This window comes from Callithrix jacchus, chromosome 15, assembly GCF_049354715.1.
Source record: "Callithrix jacchus isolate 240 chromosome 15, calJac240_pri, whole genome shotgun sequence".
Taxonomy (NCBI): Eukaryota; Metazoa; Chordata; class Mammalia; order Primates; family Cebidae; genus Callithrix; species Callithrix jacchus.
In genome coordinates this window covers 30,648,311-30,673,930 of record NC_133516.1, presented here as the reverse complement: position 1 = coordinate 30,673,930, position 25,620 = coordinate 30,648,311, and the positions used below count along the sequence as shown (strand labels likewise).

At 39.8% G+C, this 25,620-nt stretch overlaps 1 protein-coding gene and 1 pseudogene across 49 annotated transcripts in view; both read left to right on the top strand.

Annotated features, from left to right (window-relative positions):
* Positions 1–25,620, top strand: part of MAP4 (microtubule associated protein 4) — a 228,966-nt gene that overhangs the window by 114,996 nt on the left and 88,350 nt on the right. The gene's annotated exons all lie outside the window — the stretch shown is intronic.
* Positions 683–16,347, top strand: LOC103788249 (vacuolar protein sorting-associated protein 26A pseudogene; annotated as a pseudogene). The gene is made up of 3 exons (XR_013526998.1): positions 683–735; positions 13,279–13,419; positions 15,406–16,347. The product of XR_013526998.1 is annotated as a vacuolar protein sorting-associated protein 26A pseudogene (transcript).

The window sequence follows — 25,620 nt, the reverse complement described above, 5'->3', positions numbered from 1 at the left end:
AAAAATTAGCTGGGCATGGTGGCACGTGCCTGTAATCCCAGCTACTCAGGAGACTGAGGCAGGAGAATTGCCTGAACCCAGGAGGCGGAGGTTGCGGTGAGCCGAGATCGTGCCATTGCACTCCAGCCTGGGTAACAAGAGGGAAACTCCGTCTCAAAAAAAAAAAAGTTATTCCAAGGCTGGGTACATTGGCTCACACTTGTAATCCCAGCACTTTGGGAGTCCAAGGCGGGCAGATCACGAGGTCAAGAGATCGAGAACATCCTGGCCAACACGTTGAAACCCCATCTCTACTAAAAATACAAAAATAAATAGCCGGGTGTCGTGGCATGTGCCTGTGGTCCTCCCTAGCTACTCGGGAGGCTGAGGTAGAAGAATCGCTTGAACCCAGGAGGCGGAGGTTGCAGTGAGCCGAGATTGTGCCACTGCACTCCAGCGTGGTGACAGAGTAAAACTCTGTCTCAAAAAAAAAAAAGGAATTATTTCAAAAGGAAGTTTCCATGGTATATCAGTTGTTAGATGCTTTCTAATACTACATTTATTACTTTCTAAAACTACGTTTAGTTTAATGCAGTTAAAATTTATATTCACAGTCTTCCTAAAGTGCCTCCTGGATTATCAAATAAAATTTGTTACATTCAGCAACATTTAATATGATAACTTTATTATTTGATAACCCGGTATGCAGTATCCGGGAAGAATTCAACAAAATGCCCAGTTCCCTAGCCATTCTGGGTTAGTGTTTGTTTACAGTAGGGTTGCAAATACAGTATGTTGACTGAATTAAGACATTAAAAATATTTTATTTCTAAGTAACTTGCAGAGTATAAGGAACTTTTTACGCTTGGCGGACATTTTTATTAAGAACACTTAATTTAATGTTTTTATATTTCCTTTTTTTCAAACAGCTCAGTTGTCTGTTCTCAGGTTTAAAGCACAGATTTTAAATACTGTAAAGAATACTTGACCATTAACTTTCTCATAGGTACCCTAGGATTAAAGCTTTAGGTAATTGAAGCAATTCTTGGGTTTTGTTATTGTACTCATCCCTGATGAAAGGTGAAACCTGGTTTCATTTGGATTCTTCCTCCTTATTCTTTTTTTTAACCAAAAGTTTATAATGTTAAAGATTCTTCCTCCTTGTTGACTTGATAATATGGTGGGAGGCTAGAGGATGTTCTGGGAAAAGACATAGGATTGGTCGGGCAGGCACAGAGTGTTAGGTTCATTCCTAAATCATGTGTAATACTGGATTATCCTCAATTTTATATTGATGCCATTTCCATTACAGTGAAGGTTTAACAAGACTTAACTACAAATTATTTGTGAGATAAAGCTCTGTGCTAACATGGAAGTAAATTACTCTTATTTGCAGTGTTTGAGGCTAGACGCATTGTACTAAGTGCTGTACAAATGACAGTGTTACTGGTTGTTTTTATCGTAATCAGAGTAGGTAAATGGTTTGTTATTGTGATAACTGTTTACATGTGTAAAGTCATGCCAGCAGTGAAACAGTAAAACTACTTTTTTAGAATGTCATGACACAGAAAATACCCTGTGTGCTTCATCACTACCTCATCTGATAGGATGCAAAGGATTTAGCATCAGAAAAATGCAAAAGCACCAAAAATGTGAAATATTAACAGATAAATAAATCTGTGGTGTGTCATAGTTCCTGAACAGCTATTGGAGCCACCCCATAAATTGGCATTATAACTCATAAGTGGAACCCAAACATAAGCTGCACATTATGTTGCTATATATAGACATAGCAAGACATCTATCCAAACTCCGCCAAATTCCTGGAACAAAGCTTTAGTTTTTTTCTTTCATTTTCCAGATAATGAGTTGCATGCTGGAGACACATCAATAAATTAACAGCACCTAATGTTTCTTAAAGTTTTTTTGGTTCATGGTTTTCTAATAAAAATACAGAATTTCTCTTCAGGACAGTCCATAAGATGTAACATTTATGTCTAGAGTGTTTAGGACTCTATTAAAACTAGCTCATGGACTAGAGTCCTTTTTTTTGCTCTTTTTACCCAGGCTGGAGTGCAATGGCATGATCTTGGCTTACCGTAACCTCCGCCTCCTGGGTTCAAGCAATTCTCCTGCCTCAGCCTCCTGAGTAGCTGGGACTCCAGGCACACACCACCTTGCCCAGCTAATTTTTGTATTTTTAGTAGAGACGGTGTTTCACCTTGTTGACTAGGATGGTCTCTATCTCTTGACCTCGTGATCCACCCACCTCGGCCTCCCAAAGTGCTGGGATTATAGGCGTGAGCTGGCCTAGAGTCCTTTTTAAGCCAAGCATTTCATTATACTGTAAGCCATTTGATTTCAATTTCTATTTGAGTTTTGTATTAGATAAGACAAAATAGCTTCTTCTTGAGATTTAAGTGAAACTATAAATTCTGAGGTTCAAGCAATTCTCTTGCCTCAGACTCACAAGTAGCTGTAGCTGAGATTACAGGCACCCGCCACCACCACGCTCAGCTGATTTTTTGTATTTTTAGTAGAGACAGGGTTTCACCATGCTGGCCAGATTGGTCTGAACTCCTGACGTCAGGTGATCCATCTGCCTCAGCCATCCGCCTTGGCCTCCCAAAGTGCTGGGGTTATAGATGTGAGCTACCATACCCAGCCTTCTGATGTGTATTTTTTAACCATAACTTTGTTTATATGATTTGCTTCTCTTTGTGCCAAAAGGCATATGTGGATATAGAATGGTTTATTTTTCTGTTGTTGTTAGCTTATTTGTAATTCCGTAAGTAATATATGAATATATTCCCCTCATGGAAATTTAAAACATTGATAGAGGCACACATTATTGGAGACCAGAGGATTTTTACTTAGAGAAGTACTAACATTCATGTATAGTTACCGTAAATTGTTGTCATATTTTTACATGATTGCAAACTTAAACAGATTTTTCTATCTGATATGTTTTATTATTACAGATAACTGTCATTTGTGTAACACATTAAAGTTTGTAAAGCTCTTTGAATATATAACAGTACAGTCACGCATCGCATAATGATGTTTTGGTGAATGTCAGACTGCATATATGGCAGGGGTCCCGTAAGAATATAATATGGCTTTTTTTTTTTTTTTTTGAGATGGAGTTTCGCTATTGTTACCCAGGCTGGAGTGCAATGGCACTATCTCAGCTCACTGCAACCTCTGCCTTCTGGATTCAAGCAGTTCTCCTGCCTTAGCCTCCCGAGTAGCTGGGACTACAGGCGTGCACCACCATGCCCAGCTGATTTTTGTATTTTTAGTAGAGACGGGGTTTCACCTTGTTGACCAGGATGGTCTCGATCTCTTGACCTCGTGATCCACCCGCCTCGGCCTCCCAAAGTGCTGGGATTATAGGCGTGAGCCACCGCACCCAGCCTAATACGGCATTTTTGTGGTACCTGTTATATGTTTAGGTATATTTAGATACACAAATACATACTGTTATATTACAGTTGCCTACAGTATTCAGTACAGTAATATGCTGTACAGGTTTCCAACCTAGGAGCAATAGGCTATACCATGTAGCATAAGTATATAATAGGTTTGTGAAGTACAATTTATGAAGTTTGCACAATGACAAAATCACTTAATGACGCATTTCTCAGGTGTCCTTGTTAAGTGACATATGACTTTATTTCCGTTTTCATTTGATGAGGTTGAAGTTAGGTTAATAATAGAGCTTGAAATTGAAATAGTCTGAAAAAAAGCCCTGTGATCTTTCACCACAATGTGTCATGTCAAAATGGATCTTTTGATGTGCTAAGCATAAGAAAGGCAGTTAGAAATAATGGATCGTTAAAGGCCTTTTTTTTAAAATTTTTTGAGGCAGAGTTTCATTCTTGTTACCCAGGCTCGAGTGCAATGGTGTAATCTTGGCTCACTGCAACCTCTGTCTCCCGGGTTCTCCTGCCTCAGCCTCCCAAGGAACTGGGATTACAAGCATGTGCCACCACCCCCCAGCTAATTTTGTATTTTTAGTAGAGACAGGGTTCTTCCTGTTGGTCAGGCTGGCCTTGACCTTCTGACCTCAGGTGATCCACCTGCCTCAGCTTCTCAAAGTGCTGGGATTAGAGGCAGACGCCACTGTGCCCAGCCTTTTTAAAAACCTGTCTTAAGTTCTAGTTTCTGGGAGAAAATTCACACTGAGACAAGGGCTTTGCATGTAGGTAGTTTATTTTGGAAAATGGCCCCAGGGCACAAGAGTGGGATACTGGGAAAAGTGAAATTAGAAAGAGGAAAAGACAATACAGTGAAGTATGACTACTAACCTAGTCACTGCTGTGGGCAAAGTGGGCTTAATCCTTTTGGGGTCTTTTGAGAACCTGAATAGAATGCTGCTCAGAATTCTCTACCTGAATATCTCAATTATAGATAAATTGGATAACATTTATTCACCATTTATCATCTCTCATTGGTTAACACTCCTGGATTTGCACTTGTGCAGTGCCAGGCTGCAGATGTCTTGTCTCTTGGTGTCAGAGAAATGTAGGACAGAAAACTCTGGTTTGGTTGATACAAAGTGTTGTCAAATCACACCTATGTGCAGCTGGCTGCTGTAGCAATATCTAGAAGAAATTGTGAACTTAACAGAGTGTGAGGTGGGAGCACAAGAAGTGTCTAATTAAGAGGTTAATTCAAAGCAAGATTCTGTTAACATAAGATTTGTCTGCTTATGACTTACCATATAGGATGACATTTTTCAACTCTGTGGAGGAAATTTGAAGGAACTCCATCTATTATGGTGCTAATTTTTCCTACCTCCTAGGTTCAAGTGATTCTCCTGCCTCACCCTCCCTAATAGCTGGGATTACAGGCTCCCACCATCTTGTCTGGCTAATTTTTTGTATTTTTAGTAGAGACAGGGTTTCACCATGTTGGCCAGGCTGTTCTTGAACTCCTGACCTCAGGTGATCCAGCCACCTCAGCCTCCCAAAGTGCTGGGATTACAGGCGTGAGCCACTGCACCCAGTCAGGTGCTAATTGTTGAGCTGCATTGTTAGAAACTATAGAAATACCCACAGATGTTAGTTTTGTCATTTCCCGCTCAAATGTTTTTTCTTGAGTTAGTTTTAGTAGTTTTTATGTTTCTAGAAATTTATTCATTTCATCTAGGTTATGTAATTCACCTGTAGTTCTTAGTATTTCCTTATAAACTTTTTTTTAAAATTTCTGTAAGATTCAAAATGATATCTCATCTTTATTTCTGATTTTAGTAAGTTTTTCTCTCCGTTTTACTTCATAAAAGTAGTTAAAGGTTTGTCAATTTTGTTCATCTTTTGAAAGAACCAACTTTCAATTTTGATGAGTTTTCTGTGTTGTCTCCCTTCTGTTTCATTTGTTTCCACTTTAATCTTTTTCATTTCCTTCCTTCTGCCTAATTTGACATTAGTTTGTTATTTTTCTATTTTGTTAGGGTAGATGGTTTTGTTAGTGATTAATGATTTTTATTTTATTTTATTCTTTTAAATAGGTGTTAATGGCTATAAATTTCCCCCTTATTGTTTTAGCTGTACCTCTTGAGATTTGATATGTTGTGTTTTCATTTTCATTCATCTGAAAGTATTTTAAAATTTCTTTTGTGATTTCTTTGACCTGTTGATTATTTAGGACTGTGTTAATTTCTACATATTTGTGAATTTCCCAATCTTCTGTTTATTTTCTAATTTCATCCCATGGTGGTTAGAGAACATAATTTGTATTATTACAATCCCTTTCAATATGTTGAAATTAGTTTTCAGGCCTAACATATGGTCTGTCCTAAAGAAGAAGGTATATTCTGCTGTTTTTGGGGGTAGAATGTTCTGTAAGATGTCCATTAGATCTAGTTGGTGTATAGTGTTGTATAGGTCTTCTGTTTCTTCTTTGGTATTCTGTCTTGTTATTCTATTCGTTATTGAAAGTGAGGTGTTTCAATATCTAACAATTATTATTGAATAGTCTTTTGCTCCCGTAGTTCTGTTAGCTTTAAATTTTACATTTTTTTTTTTTACATGGCTCAAGGATAAATTCCTTGTGAAAAATGCTAGGGTTATGGATAAGAAAGATTCACACGGATGATCACTACAACTATGAACCTCTAGAGGCTCCAAAAACCACAGTTGAAATGTGGGTCGCTGGTAGGACAATTTATAGTGTATTTTTGTTTGTTTGTTTTTAATTTTTTTTAATTCAAAATATATGTATTGTTTACTCTTTAAAGATGAGGTTTCACCATGATGGCCAGGCTGGTCTTGAACTCCTGACCTCAGGTGAGCCACTGTGCCCGGCCTGTTTGTTTTTGTTTTGAGGTAGGGTCTCACTCTATCACCCAGGCTGGAGTGCAGTGGTGTGAACATAGCAGCCCAGAACTCTGGGTTGAAGTAATCCTCCCGCCTCAGTTTCCGAAGTAGCTAGGACTACTGGTGCACACCATCATGCCTAGCTAATTTTTAAAATTTTTTTGTAGAGACGGGGTCTTGCTTTTTTGCCCAGAATGGTCTTGAACTCTTTACTTCAAGCATTCTTTCCACCTCAGACTCCCAAAGTGCTGGGATTACAGGTATCAGTCACTGTGCCCGGCCTAAATGTGATTTTATTTAATTAATTGATTAATTTATTTATTTTTCATTACCTCTAAAACCTCACATAGGAAGGTATTTTATTTATTTTTGAAAAGAGTCTTGATTTGTTGCCCAGGCTGGAGTACACTGGTGTGATCTTGGCTCACTGCAGCCTCCACCTCTTGGGTTCAAGTGATTCTCCTACCTCAGCCTCCCGAGTAGCTGAGATTACAGATGCCTGTTGCCACGCCCAGCTAATTTTTGTATTTTCAGTAGAGACAACGTTTCACCATATTAGCCAGGCTGGTCTTGAACTCCTAACCTCAAGTGATCTGCCCATCTCAGCCTCCCAGAGTGCCGGGATTACAGGCATAAGCCACTGCACCCAGCCTAAATGTGTTTTTAAAAGAAGATTTTTTTTCCCTCAATATCTCAACACTTGTTTTTTGCAGAAATAGAAAAATACGTTTGGAATCTCAAGGAGCCCTCCTCAATTGCCAAAACAATCTTGAAAAAGAACTAAGTTGGAAGTCTCACTTGTTGATTTTCAGAACTTACTGAAATGCTATAATAATCAAAACTGTGTGGTATTGACTTAAAGTGAGACATACGGATCAAGGAACAGACTGGAAGACACAGAAATAAACTCTTTTTATACATAGTAAAATAATTTTAGACAACGGTACCAGGACCATTCAATGGGAAAGGATAGTCTTTTCAATAAATGGTGTGGGGAAAACTGGATATCCACATACAAAAGTTGGACCCTGCTGGGAACAGTGACTTATGCCAATAATCCCAGCGCTTTTGGAGGCCAAATGAGAAGATTGCTTGAGGCAAGGAGTTTAAGACCAGCCTAGGCACCACAGGAAGACCTCATCTCTTAGAAGAAAGAAAAAAACAGCTGGTGTGGTAGTGTGAGCCTGTAGTCCCAGCTACTGAGGAAGCTGAGGCAGAAGGATTCTTTGAGCCCAGGAGTTCAAGGCTGCAGTGAGCTATGGTCACACCACTGCACTTCGTCCTTGGTAACAGAGAGAAATCCTATCTCTCCTGCTCTTTTTTTTTTTTTTTTTAAACTTAAAATAGATCAAAGACCTAAACAAACACCAAAGCTATATATTCATTAGAAAAAAACATAGGGGAAAATCTTCATGACATTGGATTTGGCAGTGTTTTCTTGGATATGACACAAAAAGCACAGACAAAAAATAAAAACTAGATAAATTAGGCTATATGAAAAATGAAAATTTTTGTGTATTTCCATAGAGTGAAAAGGTAACCCATGGAGGTAAAATATTTGCAAATCTTATATCTTCTTTGGTTAATATCCAGAATATAAGAATAACTCCTACAGCTCAACAACAATAACAAAACCCTAAAAATATGGGCAAAGGACTTGAAGAAACATTTCTTCATAGAAGTTAGATAATTTGCCAAGAAACAAATGAAAAGATGCTCAACATCATTAATCATTAGAGAAATGCAAATCAAAACCATAATGACATATTACTTCATACTCATTAGGATGGCTAGTATGAAAACAATAACAGAAATTAACAAGTATTTACAAGGATGTAGAAAAATTAGAACCCTTGTATACTGCTAGTAGGAATGTAAAATGATGAAAGTGCTATGGAAAACAATATAATAGCTCCTCAAAAAATTAAAAATAGACTTATTAAATCCGGCAACCCAACTTCTGGATATATGCCCAAAGGAATTAAAATCAGGGACTTGAACAGATATTAGTACACTCATGTTTGTAGCAGCATTATTCACAGTAGCCAAAAGATGGAAGCAACCCAAATGTGCCATCAACACATGAATGAATAAACAAAATGTAGTACATTCATATAATGGAATGTTATTTAGCCTTAAAAGGGAAGGAAAGTCTGATATGGTACAACCTGAATAAACCTTGAAGACACTGTGCTAAGTGAAAAAAGCCAGTCACAAAAATACAAATGTATATGAGGTACCTAGGGTAGTCAGATTTACAGAAACAAATATAAATATACTTCATTTATATGAATTACCTAGAGTAGTCAAATTTACCGAAACAAAGTAGAATATTGGTTCCCAGGGGCTGGGAGAGGCAGGGAATGGAGGTGTGGTTGCTTAATGGGCACAGACTTTCTGTTTGGCAAGATGAAAAAGTTCTGGAGATGGGTGGTAGTGATGATTGCACAACAGTGTGAATGTACTCTTCAGAATTAAAGGGATGCTTTTTATGTTAGCTGTCTTGTGGGTTTGTTCTGGTTTGTCCAGTTGCAGGTAGAAATGCACAAATACGTAAACATTGCTTAAATGCTAAGAAGTTATAGGAAACATTTTGTAAGAACAGATACAATATTGGTTAAATTCCATGAGGAGATTCAGTGAGAACTAAGGAGCTTGAAATCTCCATTTGGACATAGAATTGACATCTCAAATTTGAAATGTTCTAAACTGAATTCATGATTGTCCCACCCCAAAATGAAAATGAAGGAAACAAAACAAAACAAAACAAAAATGGCTGCCACCCCATCTCACTAAATGGAATTTCTGTCCTAGTTGTTCAGGCTAAAACATTTGGTTTCCCATGTCCTCTTCTGCTCCTCTCACACCCCACACCCAGTTTGTCAGAAAAAGATATTTGGAACCTGACCACATCCTGCCACCTCCATCGCTCTCTCCTTGATTGGACCGCCATCATTAACCTTGACTACTGTAATAACTTCCCAAATTAGTCTCTCTGCTTCTATTTGCTTGCTCCCTGCAGCATATTCTTAAAAACATCGAGAGTGCTCCTGTACATTGTTCATGCTGTTCTTTTGCTCAGAACCCTCCAGTAGTTTCCCATCTCAAAGTAAAAGTTCTTAGCAAACACTACAGGGCCCTATGATGTCCCTGTCATCTTTCTGACCAGATCTTTTCTTAGTTATCCGTTTGCTTACTTTGCTTCATGGTATTCTTGCTACGTACTGTTCCTTGAACAAGTGAGGTGGGCCCCTGCCTTGGGCTCTGAGCACTAGCAGTTTTCTCTGCCTGGAATGTTCTTCCCTCTGATATATTCATGATTGACTTCGCCTTCTCAATGAGTACTTCTTGACTATCTTATTTAAAATTGCACCCCTTCTATTTTTTCATTCCATTATTCTACTTGAATTTTCTTCATGGCATTTGTCGTGTCACTTTCTAATAATTTTTACAGTTTATTCATCTCATCTGCCTTTCCCTACCAGAAGAAGATATAGAGACAAATTTTATGAGAGGGACAGGGTTTTTGTTTTGGTCACTTGCTGTGGCCCAGCACCTGGAACACTATCTGGTGGATAATAGATGCTCTGTAGCTATTGAATGAATAATCTTTAGTATCTATTTGCTTCAGGCCTCACATGGGAAAAGAAACTTAAAAACAAGACCAGATGCAATTGCAATAATTCTTGCCAAGTTATTGGTGCACAATTTATTGGAAATTTGTTCTCTGTCGTGAATTTGTTTAAATTTTGAGGAAGCTGTGGATAGGGCGCCTACTAGCTTTGATGTACTAGTCAAGTTATTTGCTGTCTTTGAGGTGAAGATTCCTACTCTATAAAAGGAGAACTCTATAAAAATAGTTGTTTGCCTGAAGTGACAAAATATTTTCTATGTTTTGCAACCTAGTTGAAGGGGTTAATATTTAAATGTAAGATGATATTAGGATGTTGATTAATGTCCACATAGAAAGTCCTTACAGTTAAACCCATTATATATTTTTGTTAATAAATCATTCTGTTTGGCCATCAGCCCCTTTTCCTACTTAATTGATTGTGTAACAGTGTTTTAATTGGATGTAACTGGAGCATATCGGTCCATTGTGAAGCAGAAGTGCCCTGCTTCTAGAGGACAAAACTAGAGGTGAAACTTCAAAAGTGAACTCCAGGCACACTGAAAGAAAGAGGTTTTTTGCTTTGTTTCTTGTGAAAACATTAACTTAGGACTCTGTCACTGCAAAAAACTGGCAAGGCTGGCCCTCCAGTGGGTTTTCAGTAATTTAAAATGAAATGAGAAGATGCAAAACTATGTCAACTATAAACTTGAGTATTAACATTAGACTTGTTAGAGGTCTTCATTTAAGCTTTGCTTTCTATTTAACAAATTAATATTTCTGATCTTCAGTTTTTCTGTGTAAAATTAAAAGGCATTCTGCTATTTCTACCACTGCTGTTAGTGCTTAGCAGCAGATACAGTATGTTCTGCTGTAGGTGACAGATTTTTAGACATTTAGAGATTAACATGTGCCTTCAGATTTATTTGCTTTGGGTTAAACATCTTTCATTTTTTTTCTCCTACTCTTTCCTATTATGTAGATTTATGCTGTTTTTTTATTTTTTGAGATTTTTTTTAAAGAGAAAAAAGAACAGAAGAAAAATAAAGAAAAGAAAGAAAAAAAGAGAGAAGGAGAGAGAACAGGAATCTTGCTCTATTGCCCAGGCTAAAATGCAGTCTAAAAAGGGGTATTGAAGACCTCTTTTATGCCAATAAATGTGCTTAACAATGGAGACAGGAAGGACTAAGGGAGGAAAATAACAAAGAAGTAGCCAAAAAGTATTTCATTTAAACCTGTGAAATGCTATGCAATTGCTGAGGAGTGATTCACTTCCAATTATGTAGTCACTTTTAGAATAGGTGTGATGTGATACTGGGAAAAATGTATGTTTTGTGGATTTGGGGTGGAGAGTTCTGTAAATGTTTATTAAGTTTACTTGTTCCAGGTCTCAGTTCAAGTCCTGGATATTCTTGTTAATTTTCTGTCTCGTTGATCTGTCTAATATTGACAATGTAGTGTTAAAGTCTCCCACTATTATTGCATGGGAGTTTAAGTCTCTTTGTAAGTCATTAAGAACTTGCCTTATGTATCTGGGTGCTCCTGTATTGGGTACATATATATTTAGGATCGTTAGCTATTCTTGTTGAATTGATCCTTTTACCATTATGTAATGTCTTTCTTTGTCTCTTTTGGTCTTTGTTGCTTTGAAGTCTATTTTATCAGACACGAGAATTGCAATTCCTACCTTTTTTTTTTTTCTCTCTCCATTTGGTTGGTAAATCTTCCTCCATCCCTTTGTTTTAAGTCTTTGTGTATCCTTACATATGAGATGGGTCTGGATACAACATACCGATGGGTTTTGGCTTTTTATCCAATTTGCCTGTCTGTGTCTTTTGATTGTGGCATTTAGTCCATTTAAATTTAGGATTGATATTGATATATGTGAGTTTGATACTACCATTTAATGCTAGCTGGCTGTTTTGCCCATTAGTTGATGTAGATTCTTCATTATGGTTATGCTCTTAACCTTTTGGTATGTTTTTGGAATGGCTGATACTGGTTGTTCCTTTCTATATGTAATGCTTCTTTCAGAAGCTCTTGTAAAGCAGGCCTGGTGGTGATGAAATCTCTGAGTACTTGCTTGTTTGCAAATAATTTTATTTTTCCTTTACTTATGAAGCTTAGTTTGGCTGGACATGAAATTCTGGGTTGAAAGTTCTTTTCTTTAAGGACGTTGAATATTGGCCCCACTCTCTTCTGGCTTGTAGGGTTTCTGCTGAGAGATCTGCTGTGCGTCTGATAGGCTTCCCTTTGTGGGTTACCTGACCTTTCTCTCTAGCTGCCTTTAGTATTTTCTCCTTCATTTCAACCCTGGTGAATCTAACGATTATGTGCCTTGGGGTTGCTCTTCATGAGGAATATATTTGTGGTGTTCTCTGTATTACCTGGAGTTGAGTATTGTCCTGCCTTGCTAGGTTGGGAAAGTTTTCCTGGATAACATCCTGAAGAATATTTTCCACCTTGGATTCATTCTCTTTGTCACATTCAGGTACACCTATCAAACGTAGATTAGGTCTTTTCACATAGTCCCATATTTCTTGGAGACTTTGCTCATTCCTTTTTAGCCTTTTTTCTCTAAACTTGTCTTCTCATTTTATTTCACTAAGTTGGTCTTTGACCTCTGATATCCTTTCTTCTGCTTGATCAACTCGACTGTTAAAACATGTGCATACTTCGTGAAGTTCTCATATTGTGTTTTTCAGCTCCATTAATTCACTTATATTCCTCTCTAAATTGTCTATTCTTGTTAGCATTTTGTCAAACCTTTTCTCAAGATTCTTAGTTTCTTTGCATTGGGTTAGAACATGTTCTTTTAGCTCACAGAAGTTTCTTATTATCTACCTTCTCAAGCCTGATTCTGTCAATTCATCACACTCATTCTCCATCAGGCCTTGTTCCGTTGCTGATGAGGAGCTGCAATCCCCTGTAGGAGGAGAGACATTCTGATTTTGGGTGTTTTCAGCCTTTTTGTGCTGGTTTCTTCCCATCTTTGTGGATTTATCCACCTGTCGTCTTTGTAATTGCTGACTTTCAGATTGGGTCTCTGATTGGACATCCAGGTTGTTGGCGATGATGTTTTTTCTGTTTCTTAGTTTTCCTTCGGCGGATGCCCCTCCCCCACAGCGCTGGACCTTCCCGGGTTCGGCTGTGCTTGCTGTGAAACTCTCAATCCTCAGCGCTTCCAATTGCTGTTTCTTGTTATTTTTTTTTTTTTTTGTGGGGGAATTTCCCCTGCAGCGACCCACTGTGCCGGCTGAAACAGCGGTGTTGAGATTCGTGGCGCTTTTCTGCCCGGGAATCTCTCAGTCTGGCTCCCCATTTCAGTCCCCTTTTCAGTTAGCTGAATAGGCTACTCTGCCTTCCCAGAGCTCCAAACGCCAACCAAAAGGGCCCCCAGTCCTGTATACTCCACACCAAGACCCGCTGCACCGGGGCTGGCAAAACAGCTGCGCCAGCCAAAAGAGTCGCGCTGGCGACCTGCGGGGCTCCTCCACGGGGAATCTCCCGGTCCGTGGGCAACAAAAATTCATCTGGAAGTGTGGCGTCCACTCACTCTCTGTGCTTTCACTGGGAGCTACAATCCTGAGCTGCTGCTAGTCGGCCATCTTGTATCTCTCTCCCAATTTATGCTGTTTTTAATGGCCAATATTTGGATTAGAATCTAGTCAGTAGACAGAAGCTACACCATAATTTGAACACAGAATTTACTACCGGGGTAAAGAGAACTCAAAGGAATACAGGAGGCTGGGCACAGTGGCTCACACCTGTAATCCCAGCACTTTGGGAGGCTGAGGCGGGCAGATCATGAGATCAGGAGTTCAAGACCAGCCTGACCAACATGATGAAACTCCATTTTTACTAAAAGTACAAAATTAGCCAGGTGTAGTGGTGGGTGCCTGTATTCCCAACTACTCAGGAGGCTGAGGCAGGAGAATTGCTTGAACCCAGGAGGTGGAGGTTGCAGTGAACCAAGATTGTGCCACTGCACTTCAGCCTGGGCAATAGAGCTATAGACTCTGTCTCAAAAAAAAAAAAAAAGAAAGAAAGAAAAGAAAAAAATATTTATAGGAATGACAGATACAGAGTATAGTCACTACCATTAGGGTTGGGGCAGAGTACACAAAGAAATAACAAATTTGGAAAAGTGCTGATTGGATAGCTTGAAGGAGGTCTCCAGTTGGTAGTAAAGATGTTTGCTGAGTTGCTGCAGGTCAAGGTGATACAGGGCAAGCAAGTCCCCAAATTGGTGCTTAACCCAGGAGGGTTCTTGGCTTTGCCAGGAAAAAATTCAAGGGTGAGCCAGTGGTGAAAGAAACTTTTATTGAACCAATGCTGCTTCTTGCTGAGCAGGGCTACCCCATAGGCAGTGAGCCCAGAATTGGTGCCTGTGGGCTGCTAGCTAGCTGTTTATATCTGTTATTAATTATATGCTAATTAAGAGGCAGGTTATTTATAACTTTATGGAAAAGGGGCTGGAAGTTTCTGGAATCAGATAAGGTAACTTCGAGGCTGTTGCCATGGCATTTGTAAACTGCCATTGCACTGGTAGGAGAGTCTTGATGCTAATAAGCCATGAGGATTACTTTTGTCAGCATCTGCTGGTTTCAGCCAAATCTCACTCCAGTCAGCAGGGTGCAACAGGAAATTAAGTCCTGCTGGTCTCCTACTTCAAAGATAGTTAAGCAGGAAGCTGTACGTGGGGGTGCTACTGGGTCACCACCAGGCTGTTTGAGGCACTTGGTGGAATTTGCCTGGGAAGATGTCCATGGAAGTGCCTACTAAAACTTGTTGGGATGAGCACTATCGGGTGTTCAGCACACCAACAGAGCACCATGGAAGTAAGACAGAAAAGCACACTGGAACCAGGAAGAGAAACCCCCACCACCACCACTCGTGCCCTCTACTAAGCTTAGTATCATGCCAGCTGTCTAGGGAGAAATGTTTACATTGTTACATGCAGGGCAATGAAAGGTAGATTTGGAGTTGAGAGGCAATGTATTGATTACTTGCATAGCCTATTATTTTGGCTACTTAGCTTCCATATGTACTTTACACACACCTGAGCTCCCAGATAACAATGAAACAACTCTTATGTCTTTACCTAACAAGATAGAGCTATGTCAGAGCATGAAACTCTCACCCTTGTTCTAAAAATGAGAAATGAGGACGTGCTCAGTCCTGATAGTCATTGTATCCATTGGTGGCTGTGTTTTGTTTTTTTTTTTGTTTGTTTGTTTTATAGAGACAGGGTTTTGCCATGTTGCCCAGGCTAATCTCAAAACTCCTGAGCTCAAATGAACCACTGCCTCAGCCTCCCAATATGCTGGGATTATAGGTTTGAGTCACCAAGCCTGGCTGGCTGGCTGTTTATCAGTCCTCAAATTGAAGTTATAGTGGCAGAGGCCCAAGGTCACATGATGGGAGCGGGGCGGGGGGTGGAGTTTTGAGGGAAGAGGAGTGAAGTAGCCAGGGATGTGGCAGTATCACTGACAGTTTTCTTTGAGGCTTTTTTGGTCTGATTTGTGAGACTGATATTGTCCTTAATGATGAGGAAACCAAGAAAATGGCAGAAATGAAAACAAAATGTCAAAGAGGAAAAACACTGTCTCCTCTTTGATGGAGTATCTGTTTCAAAAAAGGTGAAAGAGATTAGAAAGAGGATAGAACAGTAAAAATTTATAATTCAATTTGTATATCAAATTGAACTTTTCTATGATAAGAGTAATAGTCATGAGTTTGTAAACTTAGTGAAAGAACCAGCCTTACCTGGGAGAACTGACTCAGAACAGAAGTTATGATTTTGAATTTATACAAGTTGAAAAGCCATAAGAAGCTTACATTGGTGCTAATGTCCTCTTGATATATTGAAGTGATAGTAGTAAGAAGACTGACAGACTTGGTAAAAGAATGTGATCTTACTGTGCAACAGCTTGCCACCTATCCTGATGGAAGTGGGCATTGAAGATTGTCTACATAGAGAATTTAAATATAATAAAGTATCATTGAAAGGATGTGACTGTTTCAAAAATTTACTTAAGAGTAAAAATACAACATAACGGGTTACAACTGATCAAAAAAGAGATCACAGCAATTGGACCCAGTATCACAAAAGAAAGAGAAACAATCACCAAATAGGAAATAATGGATGATACACCAGTAAAAGGTGAATCAATTCCAATAAGACTATTTGTTAGCAGGATATGACATAACTCCAACAATGAAAGTTAAGAACAAAGAAGTTTTAGGAAGCTACTTTTTGAATTTAGTGCCTATTGATGAGAAAGAGGGCACTTTGGGCAGCAGATCATTTTATAGAGAAAAGCTCCTGAAAAACTGAGGAAACAGAATAAACTTTCACTAGCAGTTTGAACCTCCAGAATCACAACCACCTGCTGAATAGCCTGAAATATACTTAGTAGGAGGAAAAAAGAAAAAGTCATTGAGATTAAGTTAAGCAGGTTAAAGATGGCTCTGGCATGTGTGGGGACAAATGGCCATAACTCTAGCCAGGTGTGGTGGTCACGCTTGTAATCCCAGAACTTTGGGAGGCTGAGGCAGGTGGATCACTTGAGATCAGGAGTTCAAACCAGCCAGGCCAACGTAATGAAACCCCGGCTCTACTAAAAATACAAAAAGACAGGCATGGTGGTACATGCCTGCAATCTCAGTTACCTGGGAGGCTGAGGAAGGAGAATCGCTTGAACCCAGGAGATTGCACCGCTGCCCTCCAGCCTGGGCAACAGAGCAAGACTCCCATCTCAAAATGATAAAATAAAAATGGCCAAAAACTCCATTTGTATTCATCTTCCTTTATCTTACAGTGCTGCATATATTTTATGGAATAGCAAAATGTTCTTCATTTGTATGCATTTTTTTTCCTTGAGAATAACTCTTTCACCCAGGCTGGAGTGCAATGGCACAATCTTGGCTCACTATAACCGCCGCTTCCCAGTTCAAGCGATTCTCCTGCCCCTCAGCCTCCTGAGTAGCTGGGACCACAGGTGTGTGCTGCCATGCCCAGCTAATTTTTGAATTTTTAGTAGAGACAGATTCTCCAGGCTGGTCTCGAACTCATGACCTCATGTGATCCACCCACTCAGTGTCCCAAAGTGCTAGGATTACAGGAGTGTGTGAGTCACCATACCTGGCCACCTTCATATATATACGCTTAAAAGTGTTTTCTTTGAAATGTTCTAATTTTCTTAAGCTGCCTTTTTTTCTTTTTACTACACGCTTTGATGATAAGCATTCAAGTATGCATCAGCATAAGCATTAAAGATTTTCATGTGGAAAAAAAACAAGTTCCACTGACTAGTTTGTTACCAAAAGTTGCGTTATAAATCTAATTTCAGGCTGAGTGTGGTGGCTCACACCTGTAATCCCAGCACTTTGGGAGGCTGAGACAGGCAGATCATTTGAGATCAGGAGTTTGAGATCAGCTTGGCCAACATGGCACAACCCCATCTCTACAAAAAATATATATATATATAAAAATTAGCTAGATGTGGTGCACACACCTATAATCTCAGCTACTCAGGAGGCTGAGGCAAGAGAATCACTTGAACCTGGGAGGCAGAGGTTGCAGTGAGCTGAGATTGCACCACTGCTTCCGGCCTGGTGAAACTGTCACCATTTCCGGCAGAGTGAAACTGTCTCAAAAAAACAAAACTAAACTAATTTCAATTTTGAATAATGGGAAGAAGAAAATGGTTAGAACAAAGAAATAAATAGCAAATATAACAAAAAGAAAGTTCATCATTCTCATTTCTATGATTAGTAATGAGGCCATAGTTGATATCTAGGCTTCTTTCTTCAGTTACCTATTTCATGTTTCCCTTGCCCTCAGCTAGAACCTCAGCTGGTTGAGGTTCTTTACTTGGTGAAATGACTCAAACTTTTATTCCCACATTAGTCCAGCCCTTTTCTTCATTGCTGTAGTTTTCCATTAATCTTTGTTTTTGGCATGGAAGTATTTAGAGGTGCCTCAGATAATCCCTTATGTTTTAGACATAGTCCTCCTTGCTTTCACTGTGTAGTCTCAATCATTCCCAACCAGTAGGTTCAGCCCGTTGGTTCAGTGGTGTAAGGAGTCCCAAATAGCCAAGTGGCAGTCTCTTCTTCTAATGCAATTGAGTCATTGTTGTGTATGTTAGTAGATGTATTTCCTGCTTAGGGACTAACACTTCTAAGCCAACAGAACTCAGTTATTAGGAGTGAAAGCAAAAATTCAGTGAATAGATTGCTAGATATAATAGTGAGTGGAGCCACTTGCACTTCTACACTTTGATTCCCAGACTTGTATATTCTGACTGTGGGAGGAGACAGCACCATGCTCTCTGATTGAAAGCGTTACCCCATCCTTTCAGGGTATTGTCTCCCTGAAACTGTAACTGAGTCTTTAGTAATCAATTCATTATTTTAATTAGGCCAACTATTTTGGGTGATAGGGGTGATACCACCAGTTAAGTCCATGGACATGAGCCCATTTCTGCATTTCTTTGCTATGAAATTACTTTCTTGGTCAGGAGCAATGCTGTGTTGGGTGGGCCCAGTGGCTCATGCCTGTAACCCCAGCACTTTGGGAGGCCAAGGCAGGAGGATCACTTGAGCCAAGGAGTTTGAGAACAGCCTGGGCAGCATAGTGAGACCTTGTCTCTATTTTTAAAAAATATTTCTTTTTGGCCAGGCATGGTGGCTTATACACGTAATCCCAGCACTTTGGGAGTCCAAGGTGGGTAATTGCCTGAGGTCAGGAGTTGGAGACCAGCCTGGCTAACATGGTGAAACTCTGTCTGTACTAAAAACACATGTAATCCCAGCACTTTGGGAGGCTGAGGTGGGCGGATCACCTGAGGTCAGGAGTTCAAGACCAGCCTGGCCAATATGGTGAAACCCCATCTTTTAAAAAATAAATAAATAAATAAAATAAAAACACAAAAAAATTAGCTGGGCATGGTGACGCATGCCTGTAGTCCCGGCTGAGGCAGGAGAATCACTTCAGCCCAGGAAGCGGAGGTTGCTGTGAGCCAAGATTGTGCCACTGCACTCCAGCCTGAGTGACAGAGGGAGACTCTGTCTCAAAAAAAAAATTTTTTTTTAAAGAAGCATCAATGCTGTATGAAATTGGGATGTCATGTTGGTGGATTGGGCCCTTCTATATAAGTTCATGGGTGGTGGAACTGACAAAAACATTATAGGCAGAGAAGGCAAACCTTTATCCGGAATACATGTCTGGTTCTAGTGAGGACAAATCTCTGGCCTCATTCCTGTCCTTACTCCCCATAATAGAAGTCCAGTGTAATCAACTTGCCACCAGGTGGCTAGCTAGTTTTGGGAAATGGTGCATATTCAGGGCTCAGTGCTGGTCTGTGCTATTGACAGATTAGACATTTAGCAGTAGCTTTAGTCAGGTAAGCCCTGTTTAGGGCAAGACCATGTTGTTGAGCCCATGCATAACCTTCATGACCATTTTTTCCATGAGTTTATTGACCAAGCACTCTGGTAGCTATGGAAAGTGTCTAACACTGATATTCATGAAGTACGTCATTTTGTCAGCTTGGTTATTAAGAGCCTCCTCCACAGTCAATGCAAGTCATTATTCACATGTGGGACACACATATCTTCACAGTTTGTGCCTTTTTTGACAGTTTTCATCAGCATATCTTTCTCCCAGATTTCCTTGTCACTGTTTCCTTCCAAGTTCCTAACTAGCCAACAAAATCCTTAATAATTGTTCGTAAATCAGTGTAAATTTCTGCTTCTGGCCATGTTTTACTTCAGACAAAAGGGAAAACCAAGTAATATCCCTCAAAGTTCTGCCTTCTGAAGGGAAGATTTTTCTTCATCACTGCCCTTCAGTGCTATCTCTTTAAATGGGGCTGTAGTATTCCAGCTGTCCACTTTTTGGTGATACTGGCATGTTGTGCAGAGCTATGGATAAACCAGACTTGAGTTGTTTTCTTTCGTCAGTCAAGTGGTCATATGGAGCTCTCAGGAGGCCATTGACTTCGATTGAAGGAGAAGCAGCAATGCAACAGGAGTCAATGCTGAAATCTGAGCTACCTGCTATGTAACTTACTCATATTTCTGGACCTGTTTGAATTTGGCTTTTTATATATTTTCACTTGATGATAGTGCTGCACATGCCAAGCTAGACTATATAGGCTGGATAACATCTAGTTCATAATGAGAAGCTCAGGTCATGTATTCACATTATATCCCATGGTTAGGCATTTGGTCTCTGCCAAGACCCACCCAATAGCAAGCAGCCTGAAGCTGTTTTTTGAAAGACGAATAATTTTCTGCAAAAGAGGGCATAGATTTTCTCATAATTCTAGAAGTCTGGGCTGTGATTCTCTTTGTCTTGCCTGCTAAAGGCTCCATTCAGCAGCCCTATTTGGCATGGACACTTCAAGTATCACTGGATATTCTGGATCATAAGGCCCAAATGGCAAAGCAGCTTGAACTTGCTATAGAATCTTCTCTTGCTCTGAAACCCACTCTAAACTGTCAGCCTTGTAGGTAACTTTGTAGCTGGGTTAAAGCCTACCAAACATTGTTCCTCCTTTTTCATTGTTGGTGATGTTGATTACAGCAGCTTTTACTCACTTTGGAAGGGAAATTTTGACAGGCTTTGGAAAATTGAATCCTGACATTTCATTGCTGCAATGGGTCTCTGAATTTTTGTTTATCTCCCATCGACTAGTATGTATATATCTTACTAAAGCATCTAAAATATTTGCTACTTGCTGTTCATCAGACTCAGTTAGCATAATGTCAGTATAGTTGACTAGTGGTTCTTTTTTTTTTTTTTTTTTTAAGAATGTCATGATATGAAGATCTCTGTGGGCTCCGTTATGGTAGGAGAATGGTGTAGTCCTGAAGCTAGACTCATATGCATGTAAAAGACAGGTAAAAGCAGTGTGCTTCTGGTGGTTCTTGCAGATTTGTATGGAGAAAAAGGCATTATTCAGGTTAATAGCAGTATATCAAGTGCTGTCACCCATGTTGATTTGCTCTAGTAAAGATGCTATATCTGGGGCATCAGCTGCAATTGGAATCATCACCAGATCAAGTTTCCGATAGTCCACAAGTTTGTGATAGTCACTAAGATCCATCTGACTTCTGCACAGGACAATCTAGTGAGTTAAATTGAGATATAACAGGCATCACTACCCCTGTTTCTTTCAAGTCTTCGATGGTGGCATTAAGCTCTTGAATTCTCCTTGACATGTGGTATTGCTTCTGGCTTAATATGTTAGTATGGAGGGGAAGTTCTAGGGACTTCCATTTAGCCCTTACTATTAAAATGACTTATCAGTTGGGTCAGAAAGCCAATATGGGAGTTCTGCCAATAGCCAGGTACATCTGTTCCAATTGTTTATTCAGGAACTGAGGAGATAACAAAATAGGTCCATTGTACTACTACGGGGTCCACTGTGAATTGGACTTGAGCTAAACATTTCATCTATCACCTGACCACTGTCAGCACTCACTTTGACTGATAGGCCACAGTAGCATTTTGGGTCCCCAGGAATTAGTAATCTCTGAAGGATCTGGGTATTTCCTTTTCTCTAATCCATAGTCACTCTAGTAAATAAATGGCCTTTGGAGAAGCTTGGATGAGGATTTACAGTATGTACTTTTACTTGTGGGAATATTACAGGTTTATTCCTCAAGGGACCTAAGTTTGTTAATTGATTTGGGTCTGGAAATTAGATGAGAGGTCAAAACTTTTTCTCTCAGGTTTTTACTACCAGAGCTTCAGTTTCTTCTCAGTTGTACGTATGAGTCTGTTTTTTGTAGGTTGTTTGTGGAATACTATGATCACTGACTGCCGAAGATCCTGGTGGGACAGGGTGTTCTGATTACCAGTACAACCCTACTGTCTTTATAGTAGATAGAGTAGATGTTTCCACCTTGTCTTTGGTGATTATGTGCTGCTATTTGGCCTCTGTTATTCTAGGATCCTATTACCCCGTTGAAATCAGGGAACCCACTTAGTGGTGGCACCTTTGATGCCCATACCTGGGGGTTGTGAGAGAGACCTTATGGACTGTAAAACCTAAAATGTTTATCTGTAGCCTTTTGTAGATAGTTTGCCAACCCATGTCTAGGGGAACAGGGACCCACTGCAAAGGGGAGCAACCACAGAGCTTTTCAAGGATGAAGGGGAGCCCCTTACTAATGCATTTTTTTTTTTTTTTTTGAGACAGGGTTTTGCTCTGTCGCCCAGGCTGGAGTGCAGTGGTGTGCTCTTGGCTTACTGCAACCTCTGCCTCCTGGGTTCAAGCAATTCTCGTGCCTCAGCCTCACAAGTAGCTGGGATTACTGGTATGCACCACCACACCTGGCTAATTTTTGTATTTTTAGTATAGTTGGGGTTTTTTTAGTATAGTTGGGGTTTCGCCATGTTGGCCAGGCTGGTCTTCAACTTCTGGCCTCAAGTGATCCATCTGCCTCGGCCTCCCAAAGTGCTGGGATTACAGGTGTGAACCACCATGCCTAGCCTCACTAATGTATTTCTCAATGCCTGAGTGAAAGGATTATCTTCTGGGTTTCTTGTGCAACATAGGTTACACATGAAAAATCCATTCCAACATTTCTTTCTCCCTAAGCTTTTAAATTGCCTCTTCTACATCTTGCTAGGGAAGCTTTGGCATCTCTACCTCATTAAGCATAGTGCACTCTTTAAAAAAAAAAAAAAAGACCGGGTGCAGTGGCTCACACCTGTAATCCCAGCACTTTGGGAGGTGGAGGCGGGCGGATCACCTGTGGTTGGGATTTTGAGACCAGCCTGACCAACATGGAGAAACCCTGTTTCTACTTAAAATACAGAAAATTAGCCAAGCGTGGTGACGCATGCATGTAATTGAGAGGCTGAGGTAGGAGAATCGCTTAAACTCGGGAGGCAGAGGTTGTGGTGAGCCGAGATTGCACCATTGCACTCCAGCCTGGGCAACAAGAGGGAAACTCTGTGTCAAAAAAAAAAAAAAAAGTTTTATTTTTATTTATTTATTTAGAGACAGGGTCTCTGTCACTCATGCTGGTGTGCAGTGGCATGATCATAATTCACTATAACCTCTAACTCCTAGCCTCAAGCAGTCCTCCTACTTCAGCTTCCTGAGTAACTGGGACTACAGGCATGCACCATTGTGCCTGGTTACTTTTTAATTTTTTTGTGGAGACAGGGTCTCTGTATGTTGCTCATTCTAATCTTGAACTCCTGGGCCCTCCTGCTTTGGCCTCCCAGTGCTGAGATTACAGGTGTAATCTGCACCCAGTTGTTCTTTTGTTGTTTTTGTAAGTTTTTAAAGTCATGTTTATTGAAGTATGAATTTGCATTCAATAAAATTCACCCTGTTATGATTTGATTAATGCATAGTCATACTATAATCAAGATGCAGAACAACTGTAGGATCACTCTAACAGCTCCCTCCTTCCCCTTTTCACTCAACCACTTTTGGATCCCAGGGAGCTCATTGACCTGTTTTTCTGTCAAAAATGTCAAATTTAATCACTAAAATGACCTACAGTACCATGGAAAAATGTTTAAGCTTACAAAATAAACAATTTTTTTTTAATTGGCAAGAAGGTTTTAATCAGGGTGGGGTAGGAGGTGCGCTACAGCCTAGGAGATGGGAGCTCAGTCTCAAATCCAAACAAACCAATTTTTTTAAAAGTTAGATACTTTAAAAAGTTTCTTTAGCATACCAACAAAAAATGAAGGTAACATTACACTTCACTACAGGTGTGTAGATATTCATTAAAGTCCACCATTGTCGTATATATGGCTCAACAGTAATATTTAAGAATATACTGTAAAATAATCTCTAAAAATTCAAAACCTTTATAAATTAAAGCAGTTTATAAAGTTTTCTTAATTGTAAAATAGCTAGTCTAGTTACAATTAATTTGTTCCAAAACTGACCTACTTGAAAAACTAGTCTTCGTCACATCTTTGTTGAGTATGTGAACCATGATTTAAGGTCTTGTTATTTGATATTAATACTATGAAGTTATAGACCACAGCTGGTTCATAGAAAAACTACTTTAAATAATAGAATTGAATTCCACAGAAATTTTCTACAAGACAAACTCAGCTATAGGGCAGAGACACAAAACTTTCAAGTAAGTATTCCTATAGATGATTGGGGCCATCTCAAAATTCTCCCTTCCTACCACTATGAAAGAGACAATAAAAAGAGCAACCTATATTCTGTAGATACTAAAGGTTACATATTCAAATACATCTCATCTACTTGAAAAGCTTCACTGATTCTCTCAAGCGCCAAACCTTAAGTTCATCAGCATCTTGAAACTCCACCAAGCCCAGTCATGTGCCATGACCGAAATTTGTTTTTCTTTTTAAACCTAATTTACTTGAGTCTTAAGATTTCAGTCAACCAACGAAGTGAACTGTTAGAGCTATCTCCAGCTACATAAGCAATTATTAAATTTGGAATCTCTAGTAAGTGTATCCATATCAGTAAGTTACACTCACCGTTCTTGGGTCCAATATCCTTAGAATCTACTCCCACACATGTTTTTCAGGTTTTTGACAGTATATTATTGCCACGATCTTGCATACCCTGGATTACTTGCATCTCATTTCTCATTGGCAAGGTGCTTAGCACTGCACTCAAACTCAAGAGCGCCACCAAACCAGTTTCTAAATCCCATGTTTTTAAGTTGTCCTCTGAGATCACTATACTTTTTGTACCAGTTCTGGGTCAGGGTTCAGTCTGGAAACAGTAATATAGTAATTTGAACAAGGGGAAGTTAACATAAAGTATTAACTAGTAATAGATTAACCACTAAAGGGTAAAGAGAACTCCAAAAGATCTAGGTATGCCAGCTATAGGAACAGCTACTCCCTCTGTGCCTGAGGCAGTGTATACAAAAGACAGATTGAAGAGAGAGACTGCCCAAGGCTGAGATTCAGACCTTTTGAAGAAAGTAAAGCTGTAGTTCATTGCAGTTTAAAGTTCCTGAGATGCCGCCAGCCAAAAGTGACAAGAAAGAGTATTGCTTGCTGGAATGCCAACAAAACTCTCTAGGAAGCTGCTCTGGGTGGTGCTGATGAAAATCACTGAGAAGTTAGCTGGGGTGATGGTGGAATTCACCTGAAGCCACTTAGGTGGTATCACTAAAACTGGTGGGTGAGCACCACTGGGTGTCCCATACACCATCAGAGGCCACAGGAGCAAGAAGAAAAGAAAACACAGTGGAACCAGGAGGAAATCCTCTTCCTCCTGTAGTATTTCTCCAGGGCTTGCTATTGACATAAGAAAAACATTTGGCTGGGCGTGGTGGCGGCTACCCTTGTAATCCCAGCACTTTGGGAGGCGGAGGCGAGTGGATCATGAGGTCGAGAGATCAAGACCATCCTGGTGAAACCCCGTCTCTACTAAAAATACCAAAAAATTAGCTGGGCATGGTGGCGTGTGCCTGTAATCCCAGCTACTCAGGAGGCTGAGGCAGGAGAATTGCCTGACCCCAGGAGGCGGAGGTTGCAGTGAGCCGAGATCACGCCATTGCACTCCAGCCTGGGTAACAAGAGCGAAACTCCGTCTCAAAAAAAAAAAGAAAAGCCTTTGAAGAGTCCAACTTCATTATTGCAAAGGAGAGCAGTAAAGTGTAGATTTGGAGTTGAAGGGCAATAAATTGACAACTAATATAGTGTCCCTCTTAACCTATACCTAGAAT